Here is a 17824-nt window from a genome sequence, read left to right as displayed (position 1 = left end):
TAAGGTAAAATGTCTCGGGCTCAGTGTCTCCTCACCTATCAGAGGTTTTGAGAAATAGTCTGGAAAAGCTGAGCTCACTGTGCCATCTGAAGTCTTTCTAGCTTCTTTCTGTAGCCAGAAAAAATGGACACCAGGGAAGGAACCTAGAAGATGGCTCCTCCAAACTACTTTCAGTGGTAGACTTGTGATCCACACTTGGCCAGTGATAATACCTACCCCCCAAGCAACAGCAATAGGTGCAAAGGACAGTCACGTGACCAAGCAGACCTGATCTAAGTTCTTCCCTCAAATTGGTATACAGATCTTGGGAAATAGAAGACCTTTCCTGTAAAGTAAACAAGCTGAGGTGATACAAACTTGAAGTTAGATAGGCTAGTCCCTTGGGCCCATAGTGGAAGCCAGCTCTAGGAGGAGAGAAAAGCCTAACAGAGATCATCAGAGCTGAGAGGAAGACGGTGCTCCAGTGATGCCGATTCCTGGATCCAGCCAGGCCTGAATATATTTTTCTTTTTGCCTGAACTAGCTTTAGCTAGATGTGTCATTTCTGATTGAAAGAATCCTGAGTAATACCTTCTCTAATTTTTCAAATGAGAAAGGAGAAGCTCATATGGAGGGAATGACTGACTCAAGGCTACACAGCACATTGGAGACAAAATCTGGATGTGAAATCAGATCTACTGATTTTCATTCCAATGAATTTTTTTCTGCACTGAGCTTCATGCATTATATCTTGTAAATTATTCAACTTTTTCTGAATGACAGTGCAGGTCTTCTTCCCTACCATGTTGGATCAGGACACAATCCATTCATTCAAGCAAAATATGGAGGACCATTTATTAAGGAGTCTGTGATATAATAAAAGAACTTTGACTAATTCATTTGTGTCTAGGTAAATCCAAATAAAAGGTTCAATTATGACAGGGTCAAAAGTAGAAACCATAGACTCGATTCTTGGTGTGTGCAGGCGTGTGTTTACCAATGGAATGTCTAATGTGTTCTAGGCACAGCAATAGCGTATTCCATAAATATGGTCACATGTGGTTGCCTCACACTGGGCTTCATGGTAGTAGAAACTCGGTAGATGAAGGAAAAAAGGAAGAAAGAAAATGAAGAAGAAGACAAGAAGGGAGAGAAAGAAGGAAGATGAAAAGTAGAGTTGGTTTCAAAAAAATTTTTTTCTATTGTTCAATAGAGTTTATATTAATAAAAAGTATCTTATAGTGATCTTAAAATATGTCCATGAAATCTAGTCTATTATGAAATTACTGCTTTTCCTAAATTGAACAGAAGAAACTGTGAGAAGAGAAACTCCAAGTCAGAGCCTTAGACCACATTAGGAGCAAATGAGGTAACAGAAGATAATGACTCTTGATAAATGTCCTAATTGTTGTAGTTCTGTGAACTATTTACAACAGGACTCAGTCACGATCAGTGATATTCATTTACAAGGGCTGCATATTAGAGTAAATTGTGTGAAAGTGGGAAGTTCCTGGATTTAGTAACACAATGAATAATGTTTTAGAAAACCTGAACATTGATGATGAATAGGTAGGTGTTAAGACTATTCTATTTGAATTACTGTTTAGTAATGTTGTATCATTCTTTGTGATCAGAATTTTTAACCCACAAACAGGATGTAGACAAATGGTGAAAAAAAAGTATCAGAGTCAGAAAATAAGACAGTCATCAAGAGAATCTGTTTTGCATTGGGTTGTAAAAGTAGTCACCACTTTAAAACTTGCTCTTTTCTAGTTTTAAATTTAGTAATGAAAGACAACACCCCAGAAGATTTCCTAGAATCATAATCATGCAACTAAAGGGCATTATCTACCATGCTGTATTTAGTTAAAATTTAGACATTATAAAAAGGACAGAGGGAGATATTCTACTATCACCCTCATCAAATTAGCAAAATGTATTGATGGCGTAGTACAGGAATTACTTATTAACTAAGGTTTTCTGTAGCTAAGAAATCTTCAGGCAAACTCATAGGGCAATCTATATAATCTAGTTTCAGTTATAGACAGTTTTCATCAATATTTCATGTTTCAAGCACAGCACATGATAGTAACTGCTTTTGAACTTCTGACACATTTTAAAAACTTTACTGCAGCATGAATTTTGTTAAGACTCACTGATGGCACTGGTACTAACTTGCCATGACATTTATTATTGAAAAATTTATAACATTTAAACAATTAACAATGTGCTGCATTGTTCACCACGCAGCATATTGTTCATTGGTTTCTTGGGTTTATTTTTCCATCTCTATGTCTCTAGGGCCCCATCATTGTTGCTTGGAGAAATACTAAAGTTGGCTTTTCCGGTCAGCAATTTGCAGTCTTTTTATGAATCACCTACAATAGCATCACCTACAATAGCACCACATGCAATTTTCACCATCGATTCTTTCATTCAAGCGTTCATTCAACAAATACGTGCCATTCACTGTTCAAGACTGTGGAAACGGAGGTGGGCCAGGCAGAAACGGTCCCCGTTTTTGGAACTGTCATTCTTGTGTGAGGCAGAGGAGACAATGAAGAAATGGATGAACTAACTAAATAAAAAAGATGAATTTCGACATGGAAAAATGCTATCAAGGAAACAAAACAGATAATATGACAGAGGGTGTGGGAGGAGGGCAATATGAATGGGTCATTTAGGAAAATCCGTACTAAGGAGGTAACATTTGACCCCAAACCCAAATGACAAAAAGGAGCCAGTGTGCATTTGGCGGTGAGAAACTGGCAAGAGCACAAAAAACGAACTGCCATCGTGTGGGAGGTCAAGAGAGAAAGGGGCTGTGAGGGAGTGTGACGAGGCGGGAGAAGGAAGCAGGGTCCCAGCACACAGAGCACCGCAGCCTGTGGTAGGAGGTTGAAACTTTGTTCTAAGGGTTTAGACAAGACATCGAGGGTCTCCAAGCAGGGCAGCGATACGTGATCCATGGTTTATAAAGGTCACTCTGGCTTCTGGTGGATAACGGATCATAGGGAGAAGCACAGAGTGAGGAGGGCTGCTGGCTGTGTTTTTGTGGGTTGGATCCCACACTAGGCTGCAAGGCAGAATGGGTAATTGGGGGTTGAAATTCAGCCTTCGTGCTGTTCACCAGCAGAGAGCGGCATCTCTTCCTAGCATGCGCCATGTGCCATCCGGGCAGGACGCAGCCTCAGGACAGGGGAGGACATGGCAATAACCATGGTGGAGAAGGAGAGGAGTGGGTTTAGGAGACGTCTACAGGGAGAGCTGACGGGACTTAATGATCAATTAGATATGAGTGAGGGGTGACACTTAAACCCATTGGGGTGTGGTGCTGTCACTGACTGAGGTGGGAAAGTTGGGAGGAGACCAGAGTTGTGTATTTTTTTAGGAGACGGGTCAAGAATTCAGTGTGACCAGGTTTAGCCTAAGATATAGGTTAAATGTCCAATGGGTTTATGAACTGAGGAAATGTATGATGCTATTCGATATAGCTTAGAAGTACAAAGAAATCATAGCCTCTTAGATCTTGTGATTCCTGATCCATCCTGGGGGGTGAAGGGCTGGTGGAGGGAGGGAACTAAAATGAGTCCAGTCTGAGATTCTTCATCTGAAGGAAGAACTGAAACAGGTTCACAATCTTCCAGATCTCCACCCCACCACGCCTCTGTCCCCCAAGGTGGTGGGAGTTCAGGGGGCCCTTCACACTATGCCAGGAGTTCTTATACCTTTTGGTGTCTGTTACCTCCTCTGCACTCAACAGCAATGCATCTTATTCACCTGTCTCTGGTCACTTGTCCTGCTGCTGTTCACTGCTGATGCTGGCATCCAGTGTGGCTTGGTGAAAGCTTGGTGAAGGCTCTGGGACTCCCTGGGTACTCATGTCAGCTGGCCCTGCGCCCCCGTGGGTACCTGCCACATTCTCCACCCAGCTCCTGGCCCATGGACACTTTGGGAACCTGCGGGAATTTCTGAGTCCCATCCTTACTACCTGGGAACCAGCGATAGCTTCAGAGAACTACCATCCCGCCCTGTCTCGGCCCGACCATGCTGTACCACTGCTTTACCCTGATATGTCCACTGCCTCCTCCTCACTGCCCAGGTTGGCATATGGGCCAACTGGGTGATGATCTCCTTTCAAAGGCTCCAAAGGAAATTGGGCAAAAACTCTCAGTATTGCCCCCAAGAGTTGTAACGCTTGTGCCCTGCCTGGACGGAAGTTCAGAGAGCAAAGATCATACCACATGTCTCCCTCTGCTTCTTCTGCCCTACCTTCTTCCCCCCATAGTTCCTTGGTACCAGAAGAGATGGGCTTCCTACTTTCATTCTGCCTGGGACAGCAACTACTGCAGCCCAGGCAGCAGAGCCAGTGGGGGGGGGGGCAATCTTCTCCTTACCTACAGGATCTCAGGATACGGAGGATGTGAAAATCCTTTTCGGTCTCACTGCCACACCTTGATGGCTGAGGGAGTGTGGGAACGCTGATATGATTATTCATAAGAGAAAAAATCGGGACATATTTAAATATAGTATACTTGTAAGGTGCATTTGTAGCTCAGTGAAGCCGTCACTGCTGGAGATACAACTTGAGAGTCATCAGTATGTGGATGGGGCAAAGCCAGGACAAGAACATCTGAATAAGAACATCTAACTTATGACAGAGAAACCTGAGAGCCCAGAAGAGGGTACTGGGGTGATCCTGTATGAAGGGGCCAGACCGGGAGCAAGGAGCCAGCAAGGGACACCAGGACATAGTGTGTGTGGGAAAACGAAGTTAAGAGCAAGTGTGGTATCACTGGGGCCACAAGAGGAACCAGTTTCCAGAGGAAGGCAGCACTTGATGGAGTCAAATGTTCTCAAGAGTCAAGCCTATAAAAGGATCTTAACCTTCACACTGACCCGGACCCTGTCTCTGACCCTCAATTCTTCCTTAGAAGGATAATGAGGACATGTTGAAATGAATCAAAAAATACCTTATCTGAAAGGCCCACTGGAAACAAAACTTCCTAAAATCATGTCACCATTTTTAATTAAGATGATGCTCTATTCAGTGAATGCTGTGCTCTTTGAGCCAAACTGAAACCCCATCGGGGTGACTGGAGTGCTGAGCACCAGCCCCTGGGGATCTCCCGTTGTTACTGGGAACTTTTAGAGGTACTCCTCAGGCTCTTCCAGCCTGCCGCTCACGGAGCATCATGACTGTTTCTTTCTTTTCTTTGCTTATCTTTTTCTGAAATCAACTTGGGAAACACATTAGTCTTTCATTCTTTCAGGCAGATACTAAAGCACATGGTTTTGTGGGTGAGGCCTCTGCAGGGACCCTAGGCTTGGTGTCTTGGGTGTTCTGGAGATGGTAGAAGGTACCCAGAGGGAACGTCTCCTTTTACACCAAAAGGAGCAGGGGAACCGATCCTTGGGATGCGCACAACGCCCGTGTCCTGCTGCCTGTCCCCACCATTCCTCTGAGCTCCTGGTGCCTACTGCCCCTTCCCTGACCTTCACACGATTTACATTACTCATTTTGTCTATTCCACCAAATGGATAGTATCTAGACTATCCACAGAAATAATAGTCTGTGAATAGTGTGGTTTAGAGTTTGACTTATCCATTTACATTAATGGTCAAGCTGGGAGGCAGAATGAGATAATATGAACAGAATAGGTGGAATCTTGGTTCTGCCTCTCACCAGCTGAGTGACCTTTGGTACCTAAGTAATCTGGTATATTGGAAAGTGGGGAGTGAGAAATCTGGCCCCTAAGTTTGGTTGGGTTGCTAGGACCTGTCATTAGGCATTGAAGAGGAGGAGCATTTGCCAAGGTTGTGAGAAGACTGAGCCAGGAACTAAGGAGAGAGTCCTTTTAATGCATTCCATCCAGAGCAACCAGGCAGAGAGGTGGAAACTGAGATAGAGGCCAAGAGTTTGCATTTGGGACCAGTTAGGGATCAAGTTAACAGATCTGAGGGGTGCACAGGAAGTGGATCCCACTACCATCCTAAACTGCTGACCTAGAGGGCCCTGTCTCCTGTGAGATACAGACCATAACTGAGCTAAGGTGAAATTCCACCCAAGTAGTTCCCAGCATCCCTGTGAACAAACTATTGGATCTCTAAGCTGCTACAGAAAAAGCATACATCTTAATGTGCCTTCTACTTTTGTTAAGAATGGAAAGAAATTACATTGGCTTCAACAAGTCTCTGTAGGGACCCATCTCTGTTACCAGTCCTGATTATCTTTCTAAACAACTATTCCTGTACATCAGCAGAGCAAAAAAATGACCAGATGGATATAAATACTCAGCATTTTAAATGGAATATTCAGGGCAAAGAACCTTGGGTGGAAAAAGCACCTAATAAAAGAGCTTCTTCCTCACTTGTTTCCTGTATAGAGGTATGTGTGTGTATATGTACATATGATTTATAATATACCTTATAATTTTTACACTTACATTGCACTGATAAAGTAAGAGTGGACTGTCATGGAAAGGAAACAATATTTAACAATTCTTGAAGATAAAAATATAATTGCACAATTCAAAGAAAAGAGAACCCCACTAGGAGTGAGCATAACTAGCTCTAATCTTGCCTTCTAATGCCATTCCCCAATAAAAGGAACCAGCAGTCTTTGGAGAAATGGCTGGTTCCAGGACTGGTGCAAGAAATAGGCAAGATGAGCCCAGAGCACCTTGTAGTGCCAGAAAGTAATTCAGTGCTCAAAAAATAAAAACAAAGAATCCACAATGATGAGATCAAAAGCGACAGAGGGGACAATAGAAACAGCTTCCAAATGGCTAAAATTGGAATAATTTGAGCAACGAAATAAATACAGCAGTACTGGATTGTAATCCGAAGTGTGTAATAAAGATCTGAGTCCATGTTAATACAAGTAAGTAAATGGGAAGACAAATACCCCTTGCAGACTTATGTAGATACTCAGCACTCAAAGAAATGGGACATCGCTCTCTACTTCTTACCTGTGAGCTGTGTAAGGGGACTTCCAGCCGAAGAGCACAGTGTGGATAGAGGGGAAAAGAGGAATATGACAGGGCAGACCCCTGACAAACATGACCTCAGCCCGATGATCAAGGTCACCATCAACAGGGATAAGTCATACTGACGTATGTACCTTTGGCATTTTATGCTGAAAATAGCACTTTATTTCTGTGGTCTTCCTCCCCAAACACAAAACCCCAGTCTGTTCATGAGAAAAACATCAGGCAAATTTCAACTGAGCAACATTCTATGAAATACCTGACCAGGGTGCCTCGAAACTGTCAAGGTCATCAAAAACAGAGAGTCTGAGAAACTGTCACAGCCCAGAGGAGCCTGATGAGACACGATGACCTAAACGCAGTGTGCTGTCCTGGATGGGATCTGTGACAGAATGCAGACAATAAGTAAAAACTAAGGAAATCAGAATAGAGCAAGGACTTTAGCTAATAATAAGGTATTAATATGGGGTTGTTAATTGCAACATATGTACCGTATACATATTGTAATAAATGTTAAGATGTTAATGATATGGGAAATTAGATGTGGGGTATATGAGAACTTATTGTACTATAGTTACAATTGTTTTGTAAATCTTAAACTGTTCTAAATAAAAACTTTATTAAAAATTTTTTTAAAATGCAAAGATGCTGAGGTGAAGTGTGGGGAGAATATGCTAGAACCAAAAAACTGGTTTTAGGGTTTGCTGGTGGGTATCAGATTTTGGAGAAAGAAGTACTAGATGAGTTTACCTAAGGTAGAACTTTAATGGAAATAAAAGTTTCAGTAGAATTTTAAATTAATTTAATGTTAATAGAAAACTTAAAGGCCTTTTTATGTGGCTTTGTCATTCATGTATCATATTTCTTTCTCATTTTTATAAAAATAATGTAAGGTGGGCTTTATGAGTTTATGCTTTCTGAAATGCATATCAAACTTTAAAAAATATTAAAATTAGAATATTCATTGGTGGAAAAAAAAAAGCCCTCAATAGGGACAGTTAAACAACAGATTGAATTCTTTAGATAACTGAATTGAGAATTAAAAAATCCAATCCAACCCAGTCCAGTGTGTTCAAGTTGGTTGGAGCATCATCTCATACCCTGAAAAGTCATAGGTTTGATTCCCAGTCAGGGCACACACCTAGGTGGTTCTTTCAGTCCCCAGTTGGGGTGTGTGTGTGAGAGGCAACCAATTACTGTTTCTCTCTCATATGGAAATTTCTCTCCCTCCCTCCCTTCCCCCCTGTCTCAAATCAATAAGCACATCTTCACGTGAGGATAAAAAAAATCCAATCCAGAAGTTCCCTCAGAAATCAGAAATAAACAATAAGAAATTTAAGGGAAAAGCAAAGGTATGAAAAAGAAATTTAGCAGATTTCAATATGTACGCAATAGGACTTATGGAAGGAGAAAAAAGAAGAGTGGAGATCAAAGAACAACTAGGAAAGCTGTGTACCAGAGAAAGAGCGTGATTTTAAGATCACACAGGCCACGTGTAAGCATAAAGAGAGAATAACCACAACTAGACAAATTATGATAAAGTTCCCAAGTTTCAAGGATAAAGATCGTGCCGATAGGAAGAAACAAATAAGTTTCCCACAGAGGCCAAAACAACAGGAACTGCATCAAAGAAGAAACCAAAACTGAAATTACAGAGTATTAAGAAATTATAAGAGTGAGCAAATCACACACCAAAATCCATGTGATGCTGCCCAGACTATGTTAAGAGGAAAATGGCTCCTTGCCTAGTAAGAAGTCGCTTATGTGCAAGATATTTAATATTTTAAAAGCTTCATTTTCTCATCTTTAAGTAATAATAATATCAACTACATTCATGGAGCTAATTATGTCCAGCCACTGTTCGAGGGGCTTACTGTGTACTGGTTTATTTATTTCTCGTAACAGCCCCATAAAGTAGATGATCTGATTTTCCCATTTTACAGATGAGGAAACTGAAGCTCAGAGAAGTCACTGGCACAAGGTCAGATTGTAAGAGGCAGGAACTGTCTGCGCTAATAACCACTGAACTATACAAGACTTCTTATGAAGCCTATTTCTTCTAAACAGAAAATGCCAAATTGTTAGCCTCAGAAAGTCATCAGACCCATATTGCACGGACAAGTTCTAACAGAACTTAATTCATTCAGCAAAATAAATAAATAAATAAATAAATAAATTTAAGAGACTTTCTTTTCCGTCAGCCTGACTGCCATTTTGTTTAACAGCCTGTGCGGGTACAGCTGAAGGCCACTCAGTTTGTTCCTACCCACTAGCTGCGGACCAGTTCAGAGGTGGAGTCTCCAGTGGGGGAACCGCTGAATGGTCTCCGAGGGCTCCTGCACCTTCAGACCAGCCTGTGACCTCAAGTCAAATCGCAGTAAATTTGGGAGTTGAAGCATCCACCCACCATGAAATCCCTCCCGTTGCCATGCCTTCTCACCAACCGCTGCTCCTCCTCCGTCCCTCCTCCGTCCCTCCTCCGTCCCTCCTCCGTCCCTCCTCCGTCCCTCCACTGTACTTCTGCAGAGCTTGCTTTCTGCGCATGCTCACAGAGGATAGTACCCCGCGCAGTGCTTCCTGGGACATGGTGCGTCCTGCGCGTCGTGTATCCAGACCACAGACTGGCAGAGTGACCTCTCTTGTTGTACGGGATGGCAACATCCACGTGGCTCAGAGTGGAGTCTGTTACAAAGAACAACGGTAGGCAGGTCAACGCAAGACGCCTCTGTGAGAGGCTGGTGGTCAGCCTGGGGTCAATAACCACCAGACATCGTGGCTCCTGGAAGGCTGCCTGGATCTGGACAGTGACGGCTCTGAGAGGGAAGCGGCCAGTGGCAGGAGTGGCTCCAGCGGCAGCAGCAAGCTTCAGCACTGCCCACTGGCCAGTGCTCCTGGAAGATACGGCACTGGCAGCAGTCGGATTTTCAAAGGCAACAATGGCATGAGCGGCGGTGAAAACCTTCTCCCAGGTTCTCTTCAGATGGCATGTGAAGGTGCCATCACGTTCCCGTTTGTAGATGCCCTGCTTGATGTGGAAGTCAAGGTTGGTGCCGCCTAAGTAAGTGGGTTTCTGCTGCAAGGAGTTTGAGGACATCCTCTTCCTTCATCCGTGGGACATTGGGGCTCCGGGTGCCATGAAAGTGCCCCTTTAAATTACAACAGGAAACCGGAACAGCACCACCCGAACCCCTCTCCTGGGCACGCAGAGAGGCCGGCAGACTATCGGGGCGTGCCTGGAAGGAGTTGTGATTATTGGTTACTCAACAGAAGTTCACTCTGATCTACACACCAGTAACAACCAGTTAGAAAATACAACCTGTACACAATAGCTATTAAAATAGATAACACCTCTCCTCTTTTTTTAACTTTACACTTTTATATCCAACTGCTCAATATGCCCTATGGATGCTCAAACTAAACATGTCCCAAAACAAAGTCCACACACACCAGCTCCTCCAGGTCAACCCCTGCTTCTCCTGCAATCTCCCTGTCTCACTCCATCCCATCTACTGCCCGGGCCCCAAACCCTTGAGTCATCTTGGACTCCTGTCTTTCACTCACATCATTCATCCACCTCATCAGCAAATTTATTGGCTCTACCTTAAAAGTTATATCTTGATTCTGATTATTCTTACTACCATTGTTGATACCACCTTGGTCCAAGCCAGCATCAGCTCTTACACAGACTATCTCAGCAGAACCCTAACTGATCTCCAAAATGTAAAAGGGGATCCAGTCTCCCACTCTTGTACCCCAGCTTTGCCCATGCCACCGAAGTAATCCTCGTTACTTGCGTTATTCCTTTGCTCAAAGTCCCCCAAGAGCTCCCACCTCACCTAAGTAAGACCTTAAGTCCTCCTCACTGCCTGTAAGGCTCTATGTGATTTGCCTTCTTGCCCCTTCTCTGGCACCCACTTCCATTCTTTTCTGCATTGGCTCTGCTGTAGAAAGGCTCACCTCCGTGCTGGTCCTCCTACATGGCGGACATGCTCTAGTCATGGGGCTTTTGCACTTTCTCTTCCCTCTGCCTGAAATGTTCTTCCTCAAGATACCTTCCTTACTCACTCATTTTCTTTGGGGCTCTACTCACAGCACTGTATCAGAGAGGCCTTCACCAGCCACCTTAAAAAACAACCTCCCCTCTCTGTTTCCTACATGCCTTTGGTTTTTATGGCACTTGGTACCACCTGACATATTACCAACATATTTATTGGTTTATTGTCTTTCTCTGCTTTTGAGGATGTAGGCCTCGCAAGACCAGGGACTTCGTTATGTTCACTGCTTTATCCCAAAAGCCTAGAACACTGGGCTGGCTACAATAAATTCTCAGTAAATATTGTTAAAGAAACAGTTAAACCTAGGAATAAACTGCATGCAACTATGCAAAACCTGTATGGCAAAAAAAACACAAACCACAAAACAACAATAACAACAACAAAAACCTATATAATTGAATTGAGAGAAATAAAAAAGGCTCAAATATATACAGTCATATTATCATCTTGGATGGCAAGATTCAAATTTTTTAAGTATCAGTTTTTCCCAAATTCAACTTCAGTTGAAAATAATCACAATTAAAATTTCAATTAAATCACAATTTTAAAAATTTAGGATTTTGGGGGGAGAGGGGACTTATCAAAAGGATTTAGAGACAATCTAGACCTACAAATGTTTGAAATTATCCACTTTTGCAAATGACAAGTAATAAGAGGCAGGCAGACATTCCCAGCCATATACAGTTAGACATATGCTGAGCATACTGGCCAAGGTGAATGAAACCTTGCTGGCAGGGGTGGCAGAAGTAGACATTCTTAGACCTGACCGATAAGACTATTATGGATATCAACTATATAGTTATATGTTAGAACAACTTTCTGGGGGACAGTTTAGTCATGTACGTTTAAAGTGAAAACATTAAAATTGCTTGACATCAAATTAAAATCTAGAATCTGTACCATGTCTGGATGTGAGACACGGACCTGAGACAGTCGTCTTGCAGCCACCAGCGGAGGCAACCTACGAGCAAAGCCAACACACAGAGAGACAAAGGAGCCACAGTCCCAGTCCCCCTGGCCCCCTGGGGCCACTCGATTCACAGACCCAGTGTTCTGTGACATGGTAAATTTCCTCACTGTTTAAGCCACTTGAATGCGGCTGATCTCTAGAATCTGCCTCCCCCAGCCCCAACTATAGTTCAATTATTCGATTGTGTTAAGTGGACCTGGACTATAGGCTTTGCAGTTGAGTCAGCAGAAGTGGAGACAGACGTATGACACAGCAGACAGGAGCACAGGCTCTGGGGTCGGAGAAATACAGCGGATGGATGTTTCTTTCTCACATCGATGTTTCTCTCCCTCTCTCATAAGTCAATAAGCATGTTCTCCAGTGAAGATAAAAAATCCACTTACAAGAATGGCCTGGGTTGTTATTCACAACGGGGAGGAACAGGGGGGCAGGGATGGGAGGAGGACGAGGTCCTAGGTCTGGAGCGCTAGGAATGGCATGGGAGCCAGGCAAGGCCCAGAGTTTGCTGGGAGGGCTGTGAGAGAGGAGAGAGGCGCAGGACGCCCAGCCGGAAGCCACTCTCCCTGGGGAAGAGGACAGGCCATCCAGTGGGGCTTGCCCCATCCCACCTGGTTGGGAAATACCAACTTAGAAATAACTATTTGATGAAGAAATTAGTGTTTAAGGATTCTCATAATTAGTTATCTCTTGGCTATTTAGAGAAAAAAGAAGAATAGGTTTTACTTGGAAATTTAGTGCCGTTTTGTGCGTGTCATTTGTGCTGTGGCTTCCTAGAACAAATAACTATTTTGTTTTATTCCTAGAGAAATAATTCATGACACATGGTTTTTTTTATCACAAAATAAAAATGTCAGACTTTATCTTTGGAACGAAATAAATGGTTGAGTATTGTCATTTATTGTAAAATATGTTATCTACACAAAATCTTGGTGAGCATCCCACTCTCCAATCTTCTTGATATTTAAAATAGTGAGTAATTAATTTCTGAGCTTGGTGTATTTTTTCTGCAGGAGATCATTTGCATATTTACACGATATTGAAAGAAATCCTAGAAGCTAAACCTCAGAACTTGCTGAGTGCCTAGATAAACATCTGATGGTGTTTTGAACTGCTGAACTGCCATTTAAATATTCTTAATTCTTTTTTTTTTTTTTATAACTAGCAGGTGGGGAATTGGGCAAGAAAGCATAGTCACCTCGCTCTCTTTCTCATCCTTTACAGAGTTGGAGTTCCCAAATACTCATGCCTTCCTCATGTAGTTACTATAAGAACTGAAAGGGGGAAGAGGTCGAAAAGCCCTTTAAAATTCTCAGGAGACTACACAACAAGCAAGTGGGTGTACGTTGCTTGTTGCTTCATGATTTGTGAAATGTCTTCCTTTACTCAGTATTTTTTTTTAAGATTTTATTTATTTTTAGAGAGCTGGGAAGGGAGGGAGAGAAGCATCAGTGTGTAAAAGAAACATCAGTCAGTTGCCTCTGGCACACAACCAACCAGGGACCTGGCCCATAACCCAGGCATGTGCCCAGACCTGGAACCAAACCAGGAACCTTTCAGTTTACAGGGCCATGCTCAGCCACTGGGCACTTTACTCAGGTTTTCTAAATGTTATATCTACTCTCTGTTACTGATCCACTGGGAACATTGTATATTGGTCATTTCATAAGTAATGTAAATTTAAGAACATTTTATAAAATTAAATCTGTCATTTATTTATCTACGCAGTAATTTCTGAGCACTTACTGTAGATGAAGCCCTGGGAATACGGCGATGAAGAACAATTGGGTGTCCTGTTGACTCTCATGGACCTTCTATCCCCCTAGGAGGAATAGATACTGAGACAGAATTATGCAGATTGTAATGATTACTATGGTCAGGGAGGGCTTCGTGGAGGAGGAGGCATTTGGGTTGAGACCTCAAGGATGAGTATGGGCTGCACATGGAAGAATTGAGGAAGAACACTCCACTCAGAGCTCAGCAAGAACAAAGGCCTGGAGGCTGGAAATGGAAAGAAACCAACGTGACCGGAGGGTGGGAGGTGGGGGGAGCAGAGCACGAGCAGAGCACGGGATGGGCCAGACCACATTCCCACACGGGAACTTGGTCCGCTCCTGAGGAAGCATCCCAAACGGAACGCTTCAGTCCTTCCCTGAGATAGGGCTGGGTGATCCACCCCGGGTTCCTGTGTGGGCCAGGGCTGCTGCTGCACTGGTGCTTGGAAGGGCTGGGTAACCAGCTCGAGGAGCTCCAGTGTCCACTGGAGGTACTTAGGAGGTGGGTAGAAGGTGGTCTTGGGGGTGGGTAGGAGACCGGGTGACCCAAGCCCCACTGGTTACACCAGGATTTGTCCTGGGAAGAAAAAAAATGTCAGTTTGTTCACTCTGTTTCTGACTTTAATATGTGGGGCTCTTCCTAGTAATCCAGGGCCTACCCAAGGTACCGCTGACGCTGGGCCCCTGGCTACTGCACAACCAGACCTTGGCTCACGCAGCCAACAAGCTCACCCTGCAGACGCTGGCCGTGGGAAGTGATGGGCCTCTGGCCCTTCTGAGAGCTTGGCAGCCCGGGGTTGCTGCGCCCCTCCCTCCACACAGAGGCCTGAGTTGAGTAACCAGAGTGGCAATGGGGTCAGGGACACTCGGACAACGGTCTCCTAGCTCTGCCCTTCCCAGGAAGGGCAGACAATAGATGATGTCTTCTGAAGATGAGGAAGGCAGTGCGGGAACTGGGCCAGGCATGGGCAGAGACTCTCTGTAAAGGACCAGATAGTAAATTGCTTAGGCTCTGTACAGTCTCTGTCACACATCCTCCTTTGTTTTTATTTGCTAATTGTTTTTTACAGCCCAGTTGTTAAGAAGATTAACAACTATTCTTAACTTGCAGGCCTTAAATGGATCTGGCCAAGTAGGTTATGATTTGTTGATGTCCCAAAATACGACACTCCATTGCCCTGCCAAACTTCAAAGTGAGGCTACCTTAATTGTGTGAGGCACCAAGTAAACATTTCTTTTAATATTTACAAGAATATTAAAAGTTATAGTATAGGCCTATCTGAGTTAGGCCTTATACTGTCCCTACCCCATCCCCCACCCCCACTTTCTACATCCTCATTCTTGTTCAATAGTCAGGATATGGAAGCCTGGAGAGGTCACGCAAACTGCCCAAGTTCATGAGGCTAACAAGTGATAGAAGCAAGATTTGAACCCAGGCTGTCTGATTCCAGGGCCACTGCTCTTCACCACTGCTCTATATTATCCCCCACTAGCAACCAGAGATACGGTTTTGGACAAGCCCATTTTTCTTCCTGGGTGTGGCCCCCCCTCTGCACAGTAAGAGGCATACCTGGTGGCATGTGAAACCATTCCCATGGTTCACACACAGCATTAAATTATATCGGTTCGTACAGTGAGAAGATGGTTACCTTTTCAACTCTCTGATAAGTCTCCCGACAGTGTCAGGGCGAAAGTTTCAATCTGACACTAGCATATCTTTAACATCTTTCCAGCACGTGTTATCTTATTTTTATAAGTGTTTTCCATTTCTACCGAGCTTCAAGGCCCAGGGTCTTTAGTAGGCAGTGAAATCGAGCTCGGATTTAGTGCCACTATAGTATTGTTATTGTTACTTTCCATTGTTGCATTCATGGCTTTATTTTTGTTGCTTTTTATGAGTTTCTGTTTGTACAAAGTGTTCGCGTTACTGTTGCTGCAATTCTCGTGTCCATTCCTTCACAGGTGTAAGATTGCTGCTGAAGTTCCCGCCATCACATTCATGGCCAAATCGAAATCAAAGGTCAGGGCAGGTTTCAGCTACTTTCGTCTCCTATGCCCAGGAAATGAAAAGAATTCGACAGATGTTGCATTGATCTGAACACGTGACTCGGCCACCATGTGAGAGGTTGAAAAAGTGGGTGTTGAGCTGCTCACATTGTCACCCTAAACCAGTCGGGATGCCTTCAGCAGGAAAGGGGTGTACACATGAGACTGTAATCAGAGTTTGGGCCATAGTCAGGCTGGGAAGCCTTGGGACGTTCTCTTTGGTGCCTGCAGAGCACAGACATGGAAGTCAGAACCACGGGAGGGTTTAGGGAACTTAGCAAAGGGCAACTTCTTTGACCTCATTTGGAACCAAGATACCCCTCTCCCCATAGTGCCACCAAACCCCACCTGGAATAATGTGCAGTGAGAAAAACAGTGGTGCCCAACCCTGTCACAGTGGTGGTGAGAAAAATCTTATGCGCTTGTCCCCACTGGCTCCTGCAGCTCAGAGTGCTAAACGAAAGAGCCCCTACCTTTTCAGTCTCTATAGTGCATAAAACGTACATTTTCATAGATGTACATTCCTGCCAACACATACCCCAGACACCAGATTTAAAACCCTATTTTAAAATCTGTGTATGTGTACCTTTCTTACAATTTCAAAACCCCTTTTCAAAATGAAGTTCTTAGTAAACATTCCTTTAGTTCCCGTGCATATAATCCACTGCTCCCTGGATGCCTTCCCAAGGGCAGAGGACACAGAGGCAGACCGGCCCACAGGCCAGCGCCTTGCGTGCCTGCCCTGCTGGGAGGGGCGGGCCAGAAGCACGCTGAGGAGCTGGGATGCCGACCGCTGCCGGGGTAAGAGCCTGAGACCGGGAGCCAGGCTTCAGGCCTTAAGTACACATTTTGTTGCTTCCTGGCTGTGTGGCTTTGGGCAAATTACTGGTGCCTCGATTTCCCCACCTATAAAATAATAAGGCTAATCATAATACTTTGCTCATAGGGCTACAGCGAAACTGCTTTTGTGCTCCTGGTGATAAGTCCAGCCCCATGGAAGGGCTGGGAAGCCAAGGTACAGATGGTGGCCCGAAAGGTAAACCATGGAATGACAAATTAGCACCCACCTTGTGGTTGGCTTTACGTGTTCCATGGCTTAGGTCCCGTAAAGTGCTTAGAATTGTGGCTGGAATGTAGTTAGTCCTCAATAAATCTTAGCTACTATCCCATTTCAAGCACAGAGTTTTTACTTCATGTTGCACAGTGCTACGTAAGTTCTCTAAAAATAGTAAGGAATCTTCAAGGCCAATGCTGAGGGGCATTTTGCTGCATTCTTGCACTTTGGAGTTGAAGAGTTCTTCTTGTGACCCTTGTTCAAAGGAATACTTGCATAAAGAGGCATTTGTACAAGGTGGCAATCTGGTCCCAGGCATAAAAGACATTGGCAAGATTGGGAAATAAAGCGTAGTAAGATCGAGGTGAGATTGAGGTAGAAATGACTAGACAGAGCCTGCGAAGACTGAGGGTGCAAAAGCCCTACAGCCAGAGCAGCTCAGGAAGCCGCACTATCTCTCGTCCCCCTGCCCTCTCCCGCCACCCTCTTCCCCACACCACCCAGCCCCTCCTTCACCGGAACGCACGCGGCTTCCTATTGTATCAGCATTTCCCATGAAGTGAAAAAGGGAAAATACAGCTCCGCGCTTTCATGGAAAGAGTTTTAACCCTCCCAACCAGAACCTCTGCCTTAAAAAACTTATCTACATCTACACACATGTGTGTGCTTGTGAGATCTTTAACTTTTCCTGCGGCCTCTCAGCACCCAGCCTTTTCAAAAGCATCTTTTCTAAGGAATGTTTCCTAAGATGACGTAACAGTGTTTGCCAAGTGACTCAGTTTGATACAATATGCCTATCTTTTTTTTTTTTTTTTCAGTGTCAAGTCACCCGAATTTACAGAGAAAAAGTGGGCACTTGGTATCGGTTTGATGTCAGGGTTTTTCCACATTTGCAAGGGACCTTTAAATACAATTCGACGTGACGGTGTCTGCAGGCCAGACTCCAGCCCCGTGTCGAG

At 44.1% G+C, this 17824-nt stretch overlaps 1 pseudogene; it reads right to left on the bottom strand.

Annotated features, from left to right (window-relative positions):
* Positions 1–9330: 9330 nt before the first annotated feature.
* LOC128628499 (40S ribosomal protein SA-like) lies at positions 9331–10735 on the bottom strand (annotated as a pseudogene).
* Positions 10736–17824: the final 7089 nt, after the last annotated feature.

This window comes from Artibeus jamaicensis, unplaced genomic scaffold, assembly GCF_021234435.1.
Source record: "Artibeus jamaicensis isolate MK-2021 breed Jamaican fruit bat unplaced genomic scaffold, CSHL_Jam_final contig_786, whole genome shotgun sequence".
NCBI classification, from domain to species: Eukaryota; Metazoa; Chordata; class Mammalia; order Chiroptera; family Phyllostomidae; genus Artibeus; species Artibeus jamaicensis.
This window is presented reverse-complemented; position numbering and strand designations above follow the sequence as displayed.